Genomic DNA, 18,923 nt, shown 5'->3' with positions numbered 1-18,923 from the left:
ATCCAACTCATTTTTGAGGCCCTTACATGCAGAATTCAAGAGGGGATGAGGGGAGATCACAGAGTTGAGTTTTCATCATGCTTTAGTTAGTTTTCTAGAGAGAGAAGCTCTCTCTTCTCTCTAGAATTAGGTTAGATGTAGATTAGAATTTCTTAGATCTAGGTTTAATTCATGCTTTGATTTACTTTTCCTTTCTAATTTCTTGTTCCTCTACCTTTGCCTTCCTAGTTTAGTATTTTACTCTTTGTATTTGTTTACTTTGTTGTTGATGCACTCTTGTTTCTTTTATTTTTCTTTAATGCAATTTATGTTTGATTTCTTTTATTGTTGATTTGAGTTGTTGTTCTTAATTTCCTTGCAATTAGTAGTTGTAGATTTACTTTTCTTGCAATTTTATCTTACTTTCCTATTATTCCTTCCAAGTGTTTGATAAAATGCTTGGAAGGATGTTAGAGTAGATCTTTCCTTCTCTTGGCTTGTGTTGAGTAATTAGTGACACTTGAGTTATCAAACTCTTTTGTTGATATATAATTGAAAGTTGCTAGTCAATTTGAATGTCACTAAAGCTAGTCATTCATTATGATTTGGCTAGGACTTGTGATCTCTAGTTGATATCCACTTGACTTTCCTTCATAGTTAGAGGTTAACTAAATGGAGCAATGAACAATTCTCATCACAATTGATGATGATAACAAGGATAGGACTTCTAGTTCTCATACCTTGCCAAGAGCTTTGTTAGTTGTTAGTTTATTTCTTTTGCAATTTACTTTTCTTTTCCTTTATTCAAAAATCCCAAAATATACAACCCATAACCAATAACAAGAACACTACCATGCAATTCCTTGAGAGACGACTCGAAGTTTGAATACTTCGGTTTATTTTTATTGGGGTTTGTTTTTGTGACAACCAAATTTTTTATTGAAGGAATTGTCTGTTGGTTTAGAACTATACTTGCAACGAGATTTCATTTGTGAAATTCTAAACCACACATACAATTTCTCTCATCAAAATGGTGCCGTTGCCGGGGAAACGGAAGCTTCAATGAGGATGTGTATCAAGGATGGGACACTCAAGAGTGGGAGGAGCCATATGCATATGATCAATCCTCTTGGCAACAACCTCCACTAATCCACTATGAACAAGAGCCATTCTATGATGCATATCAATTCAATGGCTATGGTAAACTTCCTTGTGACTATCAAGACCCACTACCATATGCCTATGAGCCATACCCTCAACATAGCCCTCAATCATACTCACAAGCCCCTTTTTACCAAACACCTCCATATGACCCTAACCCTCATCCGCCATACCCACAATCATATGAGCCATATGAACCATATATGGAACCACCACAATGTCAATACTCTCAAGGACCATAAATTCCATACACACCACCTCCATACCCTTACCAAGAAGAACCACTTCCCTATTATGAACCCTTTCTCCAAAATAATGAACCCTCCTATCCACTCCCAGCCCCAATGGATGATTCTCTCACTTCGCTACTTCAAGGGCAAGAGGCTATGCAAAGGAGTGCACTAGAATATGTGACCGCCTTAACCGAGGTACTAAACTGGCTAGCCTCTTAATACTTGAACGCTCAAAGAACTCCCATGGCTACATGCAGAGAATCAATTGAAGAGCATAGCATGAAGGAGAGATTGGAAACACCGGTGGCAAAGGAGGAATGTTGCTTTGTGTTAGAACAATTGGAGGAACCTATGGTTATTGAAGAAGAGGAAGAAGTGGTTGAAGACTTAGGAGATGCAGAACCTCCATAGGAAACTAGAATTATAGAACATGCCTCCAAGAAGATTGAATTTGATGTTGAGGAAGGGAGTGCACAACCTCCAAAACAATTTTTGAATGAAGACTTGGAGGAAATGAGGCAAGAATTGAGTTCCCTTGGTGATGAAGATCATGCATCAAACCTTCTTGGTGGTAAATCCTTTGAACTTGAAGAACCTTCTCCCGATGTGATGGAAAGCGATGTGGAGGTATACTTCTCTCATCCTCCCATCTATGATTTGACTGATGGAGAAGAGTTAGATGAAATTGACGAACAAAGGACTGAAATTGAAGAAGTTTGTGAAGAGGTGGAAGTGGTCAAGGAACAATACAAGGGAGTAGAGCTTGTAAGGACATCGGAGATACCTCTCCCCAAGCCATCACCATCCATTCTTCCATTCAAGTGGGTAAATCTATTATCTCACTTTAGTATGGCTTGCTTGAAACAGATGGTCAACTTAGGATGCTTTGCGAGATGAAGCGTAAGTGGAGGATGTTTCGTGGTTGGCGTTGCAAATCAAGACTCATTATGGTTGACACATCAAAGATGAGATACAAAGGTTGGACTAGTGCTCAAGTAGATGGGTCTAGAAGGAGAGTTTGGCACTTTATTGAGAGTTCCTCTTGCTTGCCACCCAGTTGGATCAATGGTGATCAACTTGAAGACGGGTGTAGAAATGAGATTTGGGATTCCGGCATACATGAGGATCAATTTTGGGAGCCCTTGGTTTGTGAAGAACTCCATCAAAGCTTGGAGATATTGATTTTGAACAATAGAGCTTATTAGATGTCTAAGCATTGGTGGATGTCCAAGGATGGATTCAAGCACAAGCCACCCTGATGAGGAGCTCCCCATAAGTCCAACTTAAGGACAATAAATAAAAGTGCTAGGTGGGAGACACCCCACCATGGTAACATCTTTTCATTTTTCTCTTTTGTAAATATTGGTAGAAATTAGTTTAATCTCATGTTTTGTTTAGCTTGTTAAGTTTACTTGGTAGTGTAGTGTGTTAAATAAGGTTTTATGGAGTTTTGGTAGCTGTTTGGAGGTTTGGAATGCTTGGTTTGGTGCAAAAACTTAGAAAAATTTTGAAAAACAGAGCACCATCCACGCGTATGCGTGACCCAAGTATTTTCGACCATCCACGCGTACGCATGATCCACGCATACGCGTGGATACAAAATTTTCATTCCTCCATCCATAAACCCGAGAGTTGTGCGAGTTTTGGGCTAGAATTGTGCGTTTCGCACAAGCCTACCCACGCGTACGCGTCACCTCACGCGTATGCGTTGCCTCTCTAAATAACCCACCACGCGTACGCGTGACATGCGCGTATGCGTCGACACCATTTCGCCTATCCACGCTTACGCGTCGTATCACGCGTGCGCGTAGACTGCCTTGTTTCACCACTCTTCTTTTCTTCCTCTCTTTCCATTTCTTTCATTCTTCTCTCTTCTATTCTCTTCTTCCCTTCTCTCACCCATCATCCAACACTACCATACACCATCTATAACCATTTATTTCAGTTAGTTAGTTAGTTGTTTAATTAGTTAAATTTTTCATTTAATTTTCTGTTTTTCATTATGAGTGTTGGATTATTAATATTGTTTACTGTTTATTGCTGCTGAGTACTAATAGGATGTTATCTTAACATCATTGTTGTTAATTTTCCTTGTTGGATTCTTTGTTGAGGTTATACATTGTCACTTGGTTTTGAACTTTTCATATTTAACCTTTTGCATACCAAGTCTATGTTACATTGCCTCCAAGCATCTTAACTCTTTTGAATTGCATGTTTTGGCCACCATGCATTCATCATCTATTGTTAGGCAAGTGTGTTATCAATGCATTTTTTTAGGTAGTTCTTGTTGTTAATTGATCTTTATTCACATCACCTATTTCATGCATTGAGATTTTGGAATTGTGAAAATTGGATCGAAAGCTTACCTAGTGAAATGTTTTTGAGCTTTCTAAGCTTTGTGGACCATACTTGCTATGTGATTGAGTTTAACTTCTACCTTCTTTTCCCTAATTTCCATAGCATTCATGTGTTTCACTTCTATGTCACTTAGGTGTTGCAACAACTTCAAACGTGTCATTGATTGATGTATAAGTTCATATTCTATTTCGATCATTAAAGTTACTTACACATCAATCAATGTCCATTCCTTATCCAATTCACAATTACTTGATATTTGCTTGAATTCTCTCATGCTTCTTATTGCTTGTTTGGTTGTCTTAACCTACGAGTTTAGAGTATTTCAAGCACACTAGAATGAGTGAAGTTCATGCTTCTTTGTGAAATTATGGCAACGCTTTTTATGTGGTGTGCGTATGTTCTGAACTGCGCACAATTTAGAACTTCCACACTCTTTTCTTCACTGTCACACTAATTCACTCACTCTATTCTAGTGACTTACCTCATTCCAACAATTTGGGCTTCCTTGCTTTTGCATTTATTTTTCTCACTATCCTGCCTTCTAATTTCAGGATGAGTTGCCATAAGCTAAAGCGGAAGCGGAAGAAAAAGAACACACAGCAACCGGTTGATCTACCAGCTGAAGGTAGCAACTCGGAGAGTCGCCGTATCCCTTTCTCATCTTAGAATTCACCGAGGACGGTGTAAACTTTTAAGTGTGGGGAGGTCGTCCGACCAGTCGGCATTTTTCGGTGACAAATTTCTAATCCCAACACTTTTGCATTTTATTTTTAGGTCTTTTAGGATTTTTAATTGCATATATATACATAATAAGCTTAGTTAAAATAATGAAATTCTCCAAGAAAAACATTCTTAATAGGGCATTGACATCCCAATTGATTTGAGTGAAAACTTTTCATAGAACTTGCTTGAAAGATATATATTGTGGATCATGATTTTTGAGCTAAGAACACAAGCTTGTGAGATTTTGAGCCTAATGGTATGGTTACATCTTATAACCACTTATTTTCCTTCTTGTGTTATTATTCTCTTTCTATGATTGTGATCTTTGATTTGTTTGATTCTATATGTCTATTATTTTGTGTATTCATGCATTTATATGATTGAGGCCATTATTTCATTTAACTCAATTACCCAAATAGCCTACCTTTTATCAACCTTTGTTAGCCGACTTTGAGCCTACGATTAACCCACTTTGTTCTTTAATTTAGCACATTACAAGTCTTAAAGCAAAAAACAATAAATGTCCTTAATTTGGATCTTTGATTAGCTTAGGCTAGTGAGTGTGTGTATCATTCAAGTGTGGAGAAACTTGGGACATTGGTTGAGGTAAAAGGGTATTTTTGTATTTTGTTGAAAATATTGGGTATTGCGTACATATTCATGCATTAATTATGTTTAAACCATATGCATTGATGCTCTTGTATATATTTTAGTTTGAAAAGAAAAAAGAATAATAAAGAAAAAAATGATAAAGAAAAAGAAAAAAAAAATATATATATATGAATAATAAAAAGAAAAAAATAGAATGAAAAGAAAAAGAAAAAGAAAGAAATAAAAAGGGGACAAAATACCCCAAAGTGAAGTTCAATAAAAATCAATGCATATGTGTGGTAATGAAAAGAAAATGCATGTGTGTGTGAAAAAGTGAAGAATGGGTAGTTAGGTTAGCTTTGGATTTGTATAGGTTGTCATAGGTTAGGTGGGAAGCTTAGGTTAATCAAAGATTCAAATTTCAAACCCACTTGACCATATGCATCCTACCTTGACCCTAGCCCCATTACAACCTTGTGGAAAGACCTCATGATAATTGTATGCATGCATGAAATAATTGTTGATTGTTAGATGAAAAACAAATATTAGAAAGCATGATTAGGGGAGAAGTGAGTGAATCAACCCCAAACACTTGAGTGATTAGAGCGAATACACATCCGATGAGGGTTCGATTGCTCAATTACATGTTTCCACCTAGAATCATCACTCTTCTTGCAAGTTTGTAAAAATATTTAATAACTCAATTCAATTGTGGATTTGATTTTTTGCTATCACCTTAGCCCTTGTGCTTATATATATTTCCTTGGAAATTAATTTATTTTGACCAAGTAGTTGCATTTAGATAGATTGCATATAGTTTTTGCATTGAATAAATATTGATAACCTTTGTCTCTTTCTTGATTCTAGCATGAAAACATGCTTGGTTTAAGTGTGTGGAGGTTGATAAACCCCATTTTTAGGGGTTTATCTTGTGCTTAATTTATAGGATTTTTTCACCTTTTCTCACATTTATTCAATGAAATGGCATGGTTTCATGACTTTCTCCTAATTTGTGCTTAAGTGTGAAAACATGCTTTTTAGGCCTTTAATTGGTTAGTTTTAATTCATACACTTTAGGCCCTTTAAGTGTGAAAACATGACTTTCTCACCTTTATGCTTTTTTGGCATGATTCCCCTGATAAGTATTGACCAAATTTTTTAGCAAAAAAGAATGAAATTATTCATTATCACTTTATTCAATTGTATTAGATTCCACTTCATTCCATTCAATTAGTACAATTTTGAACAAGTAGTAAAAAAGATTCAATCATCAATAAAAACACATTGAATTCATTTCTGGATCCAAATGAACCTCAAATAAACTAAGAAATGAACCAAAATTACTTAAGGAATAAACAAATTGGTCAATACTTATTAGCAGCATCAGGTGAACCTAAATTAACACACAAATGGACCAAAATTAGTTTATTTTTGAACAAGCAGTAAAAAAGACTCAAACATCAATAAAAATACATACAATTTATTTTTGGATCCAAATGAACCTCAATGAAACTAAGAAATGAACCGAAATTACTTAAAGAATAAAAAATTTGGTCAATACTTATCAGCAGCATCAAGTGAACCTCAATTAATTCACAAATAAACCGAAATTAGTTCAATTTTGAACAAGTAGTAAAAAAGACTCAATCATCAACAAAAACACATCAATAAAAAATGCAGCAACAATAGTAGCAGTAAAAGAATGACGATTGAGAGAAATCACGCGAAGAAGAAGAAGGAACGTGAAGAAGAAAAAGGAGGAAGGCAAAGAAGAAGAAGGAATACAAAGACGAATAAGGAGGAAAGCGAAGAAGAAGAAAGAAAAATGTGAAGACGAAGATGAAGAAGGATATGTGTTGCGTTATTGAAAAGCGCGTGTGTACACACTAGTGTAATGAAAGTTGTTTTTGTTGAATTTAGACTAACTTGGTTGGACTTGGTTGCCAAAAATACTTGGATGTGTAGCTGGACTAAATATAATTATAGTCTAATATAAATTTCAAAATATTATCCAAATTAAAAGTACTACATATATCAATCACAAGAAACAACTAAACATAAAATGGCATAGTTAAAATTTGTCCTTAGACAAAATTTGCATTAGTAATGAGACTTTTCGTTCACTACTTATTGGTGCGCGAAATTGGCTCCGCAATATTCGCACAGATAGACTGGCAAGTGCACCGGGTCGTCTAAGTAATACCTCAAGTGAGTGAAGGTCGATCCCACGGAGATTGTTGGTTTGAACAAGCAATGGCTATCTTGTAGATCTGAGTCAGGCGGATAGAAAATATAGTTTGTCACGAAAAATGCATAAAATAGAATAAATAAATAAAATGTTACTAGATAGGTGTGAAATTAGTGATGATAGAATGATTGAGGCTTCGGAGATACTTCTTCCTTCTGGATCAACCTTTCTCACCATCTACTGCAACTTCTGATTGATTCATTCCATGGCAGGCTGTAAATGATTAACGCCAGATCAGCGGTCATTAATCTCCTCTGCTTCAGATCAAATGCCGGGTCAGCGATCATCAAATCTGAATGGGGGTGAAGCTCTAGCAGTCCATTCCCTTGGTGATCCTACTCAAAACGCCACAGACAAGGTCAGATCTTCTGGATCAGAGAACGCTGCTTCTTGGTTCTAGCCTATACCACAAAGGCTCTAATCGCCTCGTACCTCGGCTGTACTGATGTCTCCAAGTACCCAATGAAGCCATGGATTAGCCGTCTAAGAGATGTATAATCAAGCTTGTGGTTCAATACTATCCCATCAAGGACTCGTAAGAACCCATGTGAATAGGATTGACGGTCAAGTTACACTCCTAATTCATTGGGATGAAGAACGAAGATACATCTTAAAATAGAATCAAGCATAGATTGAAATAGAATATTGATATTATTAATCCATAAGAATCAGCAGAGCTCCTAACCTTAACCTAGGAGGTTAGTGACTCATACTGTACAGAAAAGTGAATTCAAAAATATGGCCTAAGGTCCTGAACAAGGGTGATCCTTGTTCAATATATACTAATCTAATAACTAAGAAGTACAAAAATATGATAACACTAGTCTTGTAGTGCGAAAATCCACTTTCCGGGCCCACTTGGTGAGTGTTTGGGCTGAGTTTGAGTGAAATCCATGAGCTAGTGCTCCCTTTTGGGCGTCCAACGCCAGCTTTGGACTCCTGAATGGGCGTTGGATGCCAGCTACTCCCTTGTGGGCGTTGGACGCCAGGAATGGGGTCGGTGGCTGGCGTTGAACGCTAGTTTTGGGCCTTCATTTCCAAAGCAAAGTATGAACTATTATATATTGATGGAAAGCTATGGATCTTAGCTTTCCAATGCCATTGAAAGCACGCCATTTGGACTTATGTAGCTCTAAAAAAATGCTCCTTCGAGTGCACGGAGGTCAGAATCTGACAGCATCTGTAGTCCTTTCTCTCTCTCTGACTCAGACTTTTCCAAAGCTCCTCAATTTCAGTCAGAATTTACTTGAAATCACATGAAAACACAAAAAACTCAAAATAGAATATGAAAATATGAAATTTTCACTAAAACCTATGAAAATATCATAAAACTTAAACAAAGCATAGCAAAAACTATATGAAAATGATGCCAAAAAGCGTATAAAATATCTGCTCATCAGAACACCAAACTTAAACTATTGCTTGTCCCCAAGCAACCAAAAACAAAGTAGGATTAAAAAGATGAGAAGGATACAATAAATCTCATAGTTTTCAATAAAGCTCAGTTTCAATTAGATGAGCGGGACTAGTGGCTATCCACTTCTGAAAAGTTTTGACATCTCACTTTCCTTTGAAGCTCAGAATAATTGGCATCTTTAGGAACTCAGAATCCAGATGATACTATTGATTCTCCTAGTTTAGTTTTTTTATTCTTGAACAGAGCTTCTTTTGAGTCTTGGCCGTGACCCTAAGCGCTTTGTTTTCCAGTATTACCACTGGATACATAAACGCCACAGACACTTAACTGGGTGAACCCTTTCGGATTGTGATTCAACTTTACTAGAATCCCCAGCCAGTGGTGTTCAGAGTTCTTGAGAACACTCTTTTTGCTTTGGATCACGACTTTTAACTGCCCAGTCTCAAGCTTTTCACTTGACACCTTCACACCACAAGCATATAGTTAGGGTAGCAGCTCATTTGAACTGTTTAGGCCAAGATTTTATTTCTTTTAGGCCCTCCTAACCATTGATGCTCAAAGCCTTGGATCCTTGCTCTTGCCTTTTGGTTTAAAGAGCTATTGGATTTTTCTTTTTGCTTCTCTTTTTTTCTTTTATTGCTTTTTGCTGCTTTTTCTTGCTTCAAGAATCAATTTTTTTTTCAGATTACCAATAATACTTCACTTTTATCATCATTCTTTTAAGAGCCAACATTCTTAACTCCAACATCAAATATGCACTGTTCATTCATGCATTCAGAAAATAAAAGCAATGCCACCACATCAAATAATTGAACTATTTTTAATATATAACTCGAAATTCATGCATCTTAGTTTTCTTTTTCAAATAAAATTTTTCTTTTAAGTATGGTGAGAGATGCATGGAATAATTCATAGCATTAAGACATAAATAAAGATGATCATGTTCTAGAAATAGATAATAAGATAAAATACATGGAAAACATAAAAATGACATAGGATAGGGGATTAAGAGAACGGGACCACCTTAGTGATGGCGGCTACTACTCCCTCTTGGAGAATCTAATGGAGCGCTTGATTTCTTCTATATCTCGCCCTTGCCTCTATTATTCTTCTCTCATGGCTCTTGATATTCTCTTTTTTCATGGAGGATGGTGGAGTGCTCTTGGTGTCCCATCCTCAGCTGATCCATGTTGGAGATCAATTCTCCTAGAGAAGTATGCAATTGGTCCCAATAGCTTTGGAGAGGAAAGTACATCCCTTGAGGCATCTCAGGGATTTCTTGTTGAGGCGGCAACACATGCTCTTGTTGAGGTGCATGTGTAGGCTCTCTAATTTGCTCCATCTTTCTTTTAGTGATGGATTTTTCCTCTTCAATGGGAATGTCCCCTTCTATGACAATTTCATCTGAATTGCATAGGTGACATATGAGGTGAGGGAAGCGGAGGCAAGTGCCTTTCCTTCCTCTTTCTTGAGGTTTCACCAGTCTTTGGTGCCATACTTAGGAGTGGTAGAAGTTAAAAATCAAAGCTTTTGCAACATCAAACTTAAGAGTTTTGCTCGTCCTCGAGCAAATATGAACAATTGGGAAGGAGAGTGTAATAGAAGAAGGAAGAGGTAGAGATAGAGGGAGGAAGGGGAGGAGTGAATGATAGGTGGGGTAGGTGGAGATTCTGTAGGATCCACTGGTCCTGAGAGGCTAGGGAATTCGAATCCCCTACCCCCTTGTGGGCGTTGAACAACTAGTTCCTGCTCCTGGCTGGCGTTCAACGCCAGCTTCATGCTCCTCATAGGACATTGAACGCCCATAGGAGACCTCCTTCCTGGCGTTCAACGCCAGGTCTCTGCCTCCTGACTGGCGTTCAACGCCATCTTCCTTGTCCACTTGGGCAGTTGAATGCCTACTCCTGCCTCCTTGTCTGGCATTCAACGCCAGAAAGGTACCTGCTCCAAGGTGTTCTATTTCCATCTCTGAACGTCTCTGTCTCTATTCTAACTACTGCACATGATCACAAACATTAAAAATCAAGAAAAAAACTAAAGGAATTAAATTGAAATAAACTCTAATGAAAATAAAGAAAAATAAAAAGTACATTACTCATGGTTGGGTTGCCTCCCAATAAGCGCTTCTTTACCGTCATTAGCTTGATGGACAACTCCTTCCAAGGAGGAAGGTAGTCATAGAGGATTAAATTATTACTCCTTACTGGGAGCATCCTTCCTGTGCTCTCATGGATTAGCTCAAGAGACGGGATCTTGTTCACTGCATGAGACAGGGTTGGGCTTGCAGCAATATGTTGGTGTCCCTTTGTGCCATTTCCCTCTTCCATGGTGAATACTATGATGAGATAAGTGAATACTACCATCTTCCATGGTTAGAAGCCTTCAGTAGGGATCTTTTTGGTCCTCCATCCCCTAGGCATCATTCTCTTAGGACCCCCTTCCTTGGTTGATAGTGCACACCCGACACCAAACTTACGTTTGGTGGTAGGGGGTTGAATTGGTTCCATCCAAGGGAGGAGGCTTGAATGCTGAATCCTTTATGCAATTGCCTCCCTTGTCAAGGGATAATAGAAGGTTAAGAACCTCGAACACCATCCAGTCCTCATGCAAAATCAGTGCCTTCTCTCCTTGCTCAACATCTATCAGGGCTCTTTTAGTGGCCAGGAATGGTTTTCCTAGAATGATGGAGTCAATTGCATACTCTTCCATGTCAGAGCTTGCAGGGAAGAAGAGCTCTCCAACCTTTACCAGTACGTTTTTTGCTAGCCCATGTGATTGCCTTAAGGACTGGTCATTCTTTTGCAGGGTAATCCTTTTTTCTTGTGCCTCTTAGATTCCCAGCTTCTTCATCACAGATGAAGGTATCAGATTTAAACTCAAGCTAAAATCATACAGGGCCTTGTCAAAAATGATCTTTCCAATAGGACATAGGAGCTAAAAGCCCCATATGTCTGGCATCTTCCTTGGTAGTTTATTCTGGATTAAAGCACTACACTCTTTAGTCAGCACCATAGTCTCATCTCCCCTTAGGTCCTTGATGAGCGGATAATTTATATGCTTTTTGGCATTGTTTTTACATAGTTTTTATTATGATTTAGTTAGTTTTTAGTATATTTTTATTAGTTTTTAATTAAAATTCACATTTCTAGACTTTACTATAAGTTTGTGTGTTTTTCTGTGATTTCAGGTATTTTCTGGCTGAAATTGAGGGACCTGAGCAAAAATCAGATTCAGAGGTTGAAGAAGGACTGCAAATGTTGTTGGATTCTGACCTCCCTGCACTCAAAGTGGATTTTCTAGAGCTACAGAACTCCAAATGGCGTGCTCTCAATTGCGTTGTAAATTAGACATTCAGGGTTTTCTAGCAATATATAATAGTTCATACTTTGCCCGAGTTTAGACGACGCAAACTGGCATTGAACGCCAGTTCTATGCTGCATTCTGGAGTCAAACGCCAGAAACAGGTTGCAAAGTGGAGTTAAACGCCAGAAACAGGTTACAAAGTGGCGTTCAACTCCAAGAGAAGCCTCTACATGTGTAAAGCTCAATGCTCAGCCCAAGCACACACCAAGTGGGCCCCAGAAGTGGATTTCTGCATCATTTACTCATTTCTGTAAACCCTAGTAACTAGTTTAGCATAAATAAGACTTTTTACTATTGTATTTACATCTTTAGTTTCATCTTTAGATCACGTTTTGGGGGCTGGCCATTCAGCCATGCCTGGACCTTATCACTTATGTATTTTCAACGGTAGAGTTTCTACACTCCATAGATTAAGGTGTGGAGCTCTGATGTTCTTCATGAATTAATACAAAGTACTACTGTTTTTCTATTCAATTCAAGCTTATTCCTTCTCTAAGATATCCATTCATACCCAAGAACATGATGAATGTGATGATTATGTGACGCTCATCATCATTCTCACCTATGAACGCGTGCCTGACAAACACTTCCGTTCTACATGCAAACAAGCTAGAATGAGTATCTCTTAGATATCTAATACAGAGGACCGAGTTCGAGATATTAGAATCTTCGTGGTATAAGTTAGAACCCATGAACGGCCATTCTTGAGATCCGAAAAGTCTAAACCTTGTCTGTGGTATTCCGAGTAGGATCTGGGAAGGGATGGCTGTGACGAGCTTCAAACTCGCGAGTGCTGGGCGTAGTGACAGACGCAAAAGGATAGTAAATCCTATTCCAGTATGATCGAGAACCGACAGATGATTAGCCATGCAGTGACAGCACATTGGACCATTTTCACAGAGAAGATGGGATGTAGCCATTGACAACGGTGATGCCCTACATAAAGCTTGCCATGGAAGGGAGTAGGAATGATTGGATGAAGACAGTAGGAAAGCAGAGGTTCAGAGGAACGAAAGCATCTCTATACGCTTATCTGAAATTCTCACCAATGAATTACATAAGTATCTCTATCCTAGTTTATGTTTTATTTATCTTTTAATTATTAAAACTCTATAACCTTTTGAATCTGCCTGACTGAGATTTACAAGGTGACCATAGCTTGCTTCAAGCCGACAATCTTCGTGGGATCGACCCTTACTCACGTAAGGTTTATTACTTGGACGACCCAGTGCACTTGCTGGTTAGTTGTATCGAAATTGTGAAAAAGAACTAAAATTATGAACGTGCATATTAAGTTTTTAGCATCGTTACCAAGGAATGAACGATCACGATTTCGTGCACCAAGTTTTTGGCGCCGTTGCCGGGGATTGTTCGAGTTTGGACAATTGACGGTTCATCTTGTTGCTCAGATTAGGTAATCTTCTTTTTGTTTTATTTCAAAAATTCTTCAAAAAGAAAATCTTTCAAAAATTTTTTTCCTTTATTTTCGAAAAAAAATAAAAATAGATCTTTTCAAAAATATATTTTTCTTCAGAATTTTTAAGAATGAATTCTAGTATTTCAGATGATGCTTTTATCATCACAAGAGCTAATTGATTCCCATCAATTTGGCTGTTGTATGTAATGTCTTGCTGAAGCTTGTTCTGCCCTGTCTAATCTCTTTAGACTGAGTCTTTAGACTAACATTGCTTGATTCTTGGAATTCTTATTAAAAAATTTTTTTTTTGAAATCCTTATTTTCTTTTTCAAAAAAATAATAAAAAAAATTTATAAAATCATAAAATCAAAAATATTTTTTGTGTTTCTTGTTTGAGTCTAGAGTCAAGTTTTAAGTTTGGTGTCAATTGCATCTTTTTAATTTTCAAAAAAAAAAATTATTTTCGAAAATTTCATGCATTGCATTCTTTATGATCTTCAAGTTGTTCTTGGCTAGTCTTCTTGTTTGATCTTCATACTTTCTTGTTTTGTGTCTTTTCTTGTTTTTCATATGCATTCTTGAAACATTAATGCCTAAAGAATAAAAATTTTTAAGTTTGGTGTCTTGCATGTTTTCTTTTCTTGAAAACTTTTCAAAAATAAGTTCTTGGTGTTCATCTTGACATTCAAAGTGTTCTTGGTATTCATCTTGACATTCATAGTGTTCTTGCATGCATCACATGTTTTGATTCAAAATTTTCATGCATAGAGTCTTTTTGATGTTTTTCTCTTTCATCATTAAAAATTCAAAAAAATAAAAAAATATCGTTCCCTTATTCTATCATAAAATTTCGAAAATTTGGGTTGACTTTTTCAAAAAATTTTCAAAATTAGTTGTTTCTTATGAGTCAAATCAAATTTTCATTTTAAAAAACTCTATCTTTTTCAAAAAAATCAAATCTTTTTCATTTTTCTTTCATAATTTTCAAAAATTTCAAATTGATTTTCAAAAATCTTTTTCTTATTTCTATTTCATATTTTCGAATTTAATACTAACAATTAATGTGATTGATTCAAAAATATTAAGTTGTTACTTGCCTATTAAGAAAGGTTCAATCTTTAAATTTTAAAATCATATCTTTTAGTTTCTTGTTAGTCAAGTAATCAACTTTAATTTTCAAATCTTTTTAAATTTCTTTTTCAAATCTTTTTCAAAATAAATTTCAATCACATCTTTTTCAAAATCAATTTCAAAATCTTTTCTAACTTCTTATCTTTTCAAATTTGATTTTCAAATCCTTTTCAATTAACCACTTTACTTTTTGATTGATTCTTATCTTTTTCAAAACTACCTAACTAATTCTCTCTCTCTAATTTTTGAAAATCCCTTCCCTCTTTTTCAAAATTCCCTTTTTTTAACTAATTGTTTTAATTTTTAATTTAATTTGATTTCAATTTTAATTTTCGAAATTTAACTTTAAATTTTATTTTTTTAATTTAATTAATTTTCGAAATTCCCTCTCTCTCATCTCCTTCTATTTATTTATTCATCTACTAACACTTCTCTTCCACCCAAAATTCGAACCCCATCTTCCTCTCCGTGTTCGAATTTTACCTCTTCTCCCTCTTACATTCTTCTCTTCTTATACTTGCATAAGGAATCTCTATACTGTGACATAGAGAATTCCATATTTTCTTTTCTGTTTTCTTCTTTTTCATATGAGCAGGAACAAGGATAAGAACATTCTTGTTGAGGCTGATCCTGAACCTGAAAGGACTCTGAAGAGGAAGCTAAGGGAAGTTAAAGCACAACTCTCTGGAGAAAATTTGACAAAAATTTTCGAAAAAGAAGGAGACATGGCCGAAAATAATAACAATGCAAGGAAGATGCTTGGTGACTTTACTGCACCAAATTCCAATTTACATGGAAGAAGCATCTCAATTCCTGCCATCGGAGCAAACAACTTTGAGCTTAAACCTCAATTAGTTTCTCTGATGCAACAGAACTGCAAGTTTTATGGACTTCCATCTGAAGATCCTTTTCAGTTCTTAACTGAATTCTTGCAGATCTGTGATACTGTTAAGACCAATGGGGTTGATCCCGAGGTCTACAGGCTTATGCTTTTCCCATTTGCTGTAAGAGACAGAGCTAGAATATGGTTGGACTCTCAACCTAACGATAGCGTGAACTCTTGGGATAAGCTGGTCACGGCTTTCTTAGCCAAGTTCTTTCCTCCTCAAAAGCTTAGTAAGCTTAGAGTGGATGTTCAAACCTTCAAACAGAAAGAAGGTGAATCCCTCTATGAAGCTTGGGAGAGATACAAGAAACTGACCAAAAAGTGTCCTTCTGACATGCTTTCAGAATGGACCATCCTGGATATATTCTATGATGGTCTGTCTGAGCTATCAAAGATGTCACTGGACCATTCTATAGGTGGATCCATTCACCTAAAGAAAATACCTGCAGAAGCTCAAGAACTCATTGACATGGTTGCAAATAACCAGTTCATGTATACTTCTGAAAGGAATCCTGTGAATAATGGGACGCCTATGAGGAAGGGAGTTCTTGAAATTGATACTCTGAATGCCATATTGGCTCAGAATAAAATATTGACTCAGCAAGTCAATATGATCTCTCAGAGTCTGAATAGATTGAAGGAATCATCCAACAGTACTAAAGAGGCATCTTCTGAAGAAGAAGCTTATGATCCTGAGAACCCTGCAATAGCAGAGGTGAATTACATGGGTGAACCCTATGGAAACACCTATAATCCCTCATGGAGGAATCATCCAAATTTCTCATGGAAGGATCAACAAAAGCCTCAACAAGGCTTTAATAATGGTGGAAGAAACAGGTTTAGCAATAGCAAGCCTTTTCTATCATCCACTCAGCAACAGATAGAGAATTCTGAGCAGAATCCATCTAGCTTAGCAAATATAGTCTCTGATCTATCTAAGGCCACTTTAAGTTTCATGAATAAAACAAGGTCCTCCATTAGAAATTTGGAGGCACAAGTGGGCCAGCTGAGTAAAAGAGTCACTAAAACTCCTCTTAGTACTCTCCCAAGCAATACAGAAGAGAATCCAAAAAGAGAGTGCAAGGCCATTGATTTAACCATCATGGCCGAACCTACAAGGGAGGGAGAGGACGTGAATCCCAGTGAGGAAGACCTCCTGGGACGTCCAGTGATCAACAAGGAGTTTTCCTCTGAGGAACCAAATGAATTTGAGGCTCATCTAGAGACCATAGAGATTCCATTGAACCTCCTTATGCCATTCATGAGCTCTGATGAGTATTCTTCTTCTGAAGAGAATGAAGATGTCACTGAAGAGCAAGTTGCCAAGTACCTTGGTGCAATCATGAAGCTGAATGCCAAATTATTTGGTAATGAGACTTGGGAAGATAAACCTCCCTTGCTCATCAATGAACTGAGTGATCTGGATCAACTGACATTGCCTCAGAAGAAATAGGATCCTGGAAAGTTCTTAATACCTTGTACCATAGGCACCATGACCTTTGAGAAGGCTCTATGTAACCTTGGGTCAGGGATAAACCTCATGCCACTATCTGTAATGGAGAAACTGGGAATCTTTGAGGTGCAAGCTGCCAGAATCTCATTAAAGATGGCAGACAACTCAAGAAAACAGGCTTATGGACAAGTAGAGGACGTGCTAGTAAAGGTTAAAGGCCTTTACATCCCTGCTGATTTCATAATCCTAGACACTGGGAAGGATGAGGATGAATCCATCATCCTTGGAAGACCCTTCCTAGGCACAGCAAGAGCTGTGATTGATGTGGACAGAGGAGAGTTGGTCCTTCAACTGAATGAGGACAACCTTGTGTTTAAAACTCAAGGATCTCCTTCTGTAACTATGGAGAGGAAGCATGAAAAGCTTCTCTCACTGCAGAGTCAACCAGAGCCCCCACTGTCAAACTCTAAGTTTGGTGTTGGGAGGCCACAACCAAACTCTAAGTTTGGTGTTGAACCCCCACATTCAAACTCTAAGTTTGGTGTTGAACCCCCACATTCAAACTCTAAGTTTGGTGTTGGGAGGTTCCAACAATGCTCTGAACATCTGTGAGGCTCCATGAGAGCTCACTATCAAGCTATTGACATTAAAGAAGCGCTTGTTGGGAGGCAACCCAATGTTATCTAATTATATTTATTTATCTTCTATTGTTATTTCGTGTTTTATTAGGTTGATGATCATGTGGAGTCACAAAAACTACTAAAAAATAAAAAACAAAATGAAAAATAGCAGAAAAAAATAGCACACCCTGGAGGAGAGCAGTCTGGCATTTAAACGCCAGAAACAAGCATCTGTCTGGCGTTTAACGCCAGAAATAGGCACCAAGCTGGCGTTTAATGCCAGAAACCAGCATCTACCTGGCGTTAAACACCAGAATAGAGCATGGAAGTGGCGTTTAATGCCAGAAACAAGCAGTAGTCTGGTGTTAAACGCCATATTGCATGTATAGGGCGTTTTACACGTCTAAAAGGTTCAGGGATGAAAAACCCTTGACACCTCAGGATCTGTGGACCCCACAGGACCCCCACCTACCACTTCTTCTCTCATCTTCACACCTTTTCATAACACTCTTCCTCAATTAACCTCCACCAATAACCTCCATTACTCCTCCAAAACCATCATACAACTCACCTACACCCACCCACTTAAATTCAAACCATCACTCCTTCCTTTTCACACATCATAACCACCTAAACCCCCTTGACCGAACCCTTCACACACCTCCATCTCCTCCATTTTCTTCTTCTTCTACTCACTTCTTTCTTCTTTTGCTTGGGGACGAGCAAACCTTCTAAGTTTGGTGTGGTAAAAGCATTGCTTTTTATTTTAACATAACCATCTAGGGCACCTAAGGCCAGAGACATTCTCATTGAAGAGGACAAGCCCATCACTAAGAAAAGGATGGAGCAAACAAGAGATCATGGACCTCAACATGAGCATGAGGAGATTCCTCACCATGAAATCCCTGAGATGCCTCAAGGGATGCACTTTCCTCCACAGAATTATTGGAAGCAAATCAACACCTCCCTAGGAGAATTAAGTTCCAACATGGGATAACTAAGGGTGGAGCATCAAGAGCATTCCATCATCCTCCATGAAATTAGAGAAGATCAAAGAGCTATGAGGGAGGAGCAAGAAAGACAAGGAAGAGACATAGAGGAGCTCAATAGCACCATTGGTTCTTCAAGGAGAGTTAGATGCCACCCTCACTAAGGTGGACTCATTCCTTAATCTCCTTGTCTATTTATTTTCTGTTTTACGGTTTTTGAGCCTTATGTGTTATTTATGTTTGTGCCTTTACTACATGATCATTAGTGTCTAAGTGTCTATGCCTTAAAGTTATGAATATGAATCCATCACCTCTCTTGAATGAAAAATGTTTTAACTACAAAAGAACAAGAAG

At 37.5% G+C, this 18,923-nt stretch overlaps 1 non-coding gene across 1 annotated transcript; it reads right to left on the bottom strand.

Moving 5' to 3' along the window:
* Positions 1-15,739: 15,739 nt before the first annotated feature.
* LOC112788683 (small nucleolar RNA R71) lies at positions 15,740-15,847 on the bottom strand. The gene has a single exon (XR_003196039.1). It is a non-coding gene; the product is annotated as a small nucleolar RNA R71 (small nucleolar RNA).
* Positions 15,848-18,923: the final 3,076 nt, after the last annotated feature.

The sequence above is a fragment of the Arachis hypogaea genome, chromosome 20 (genome assembly GCF_003086295.3).
Source record: "Arachis hypogaea cultivar Tifrunner chromosome 20, arahy.Tifrunner.gnm2.J5K5, whole genome shotgun sequence".
Taxonomy (NCBI): domain Eukaryota; kingdom Viridiplantae; phylum Streptophyta; class Magnoliopsida; order Fabales; family Fabaceae; genus Arachis; species Arachis hypogaea.
The sequence above is the reverse complement of the archived record's forward strand: the minus strand, read 5'-3'. Positions and strand labels throughout refer to the sequence as shown.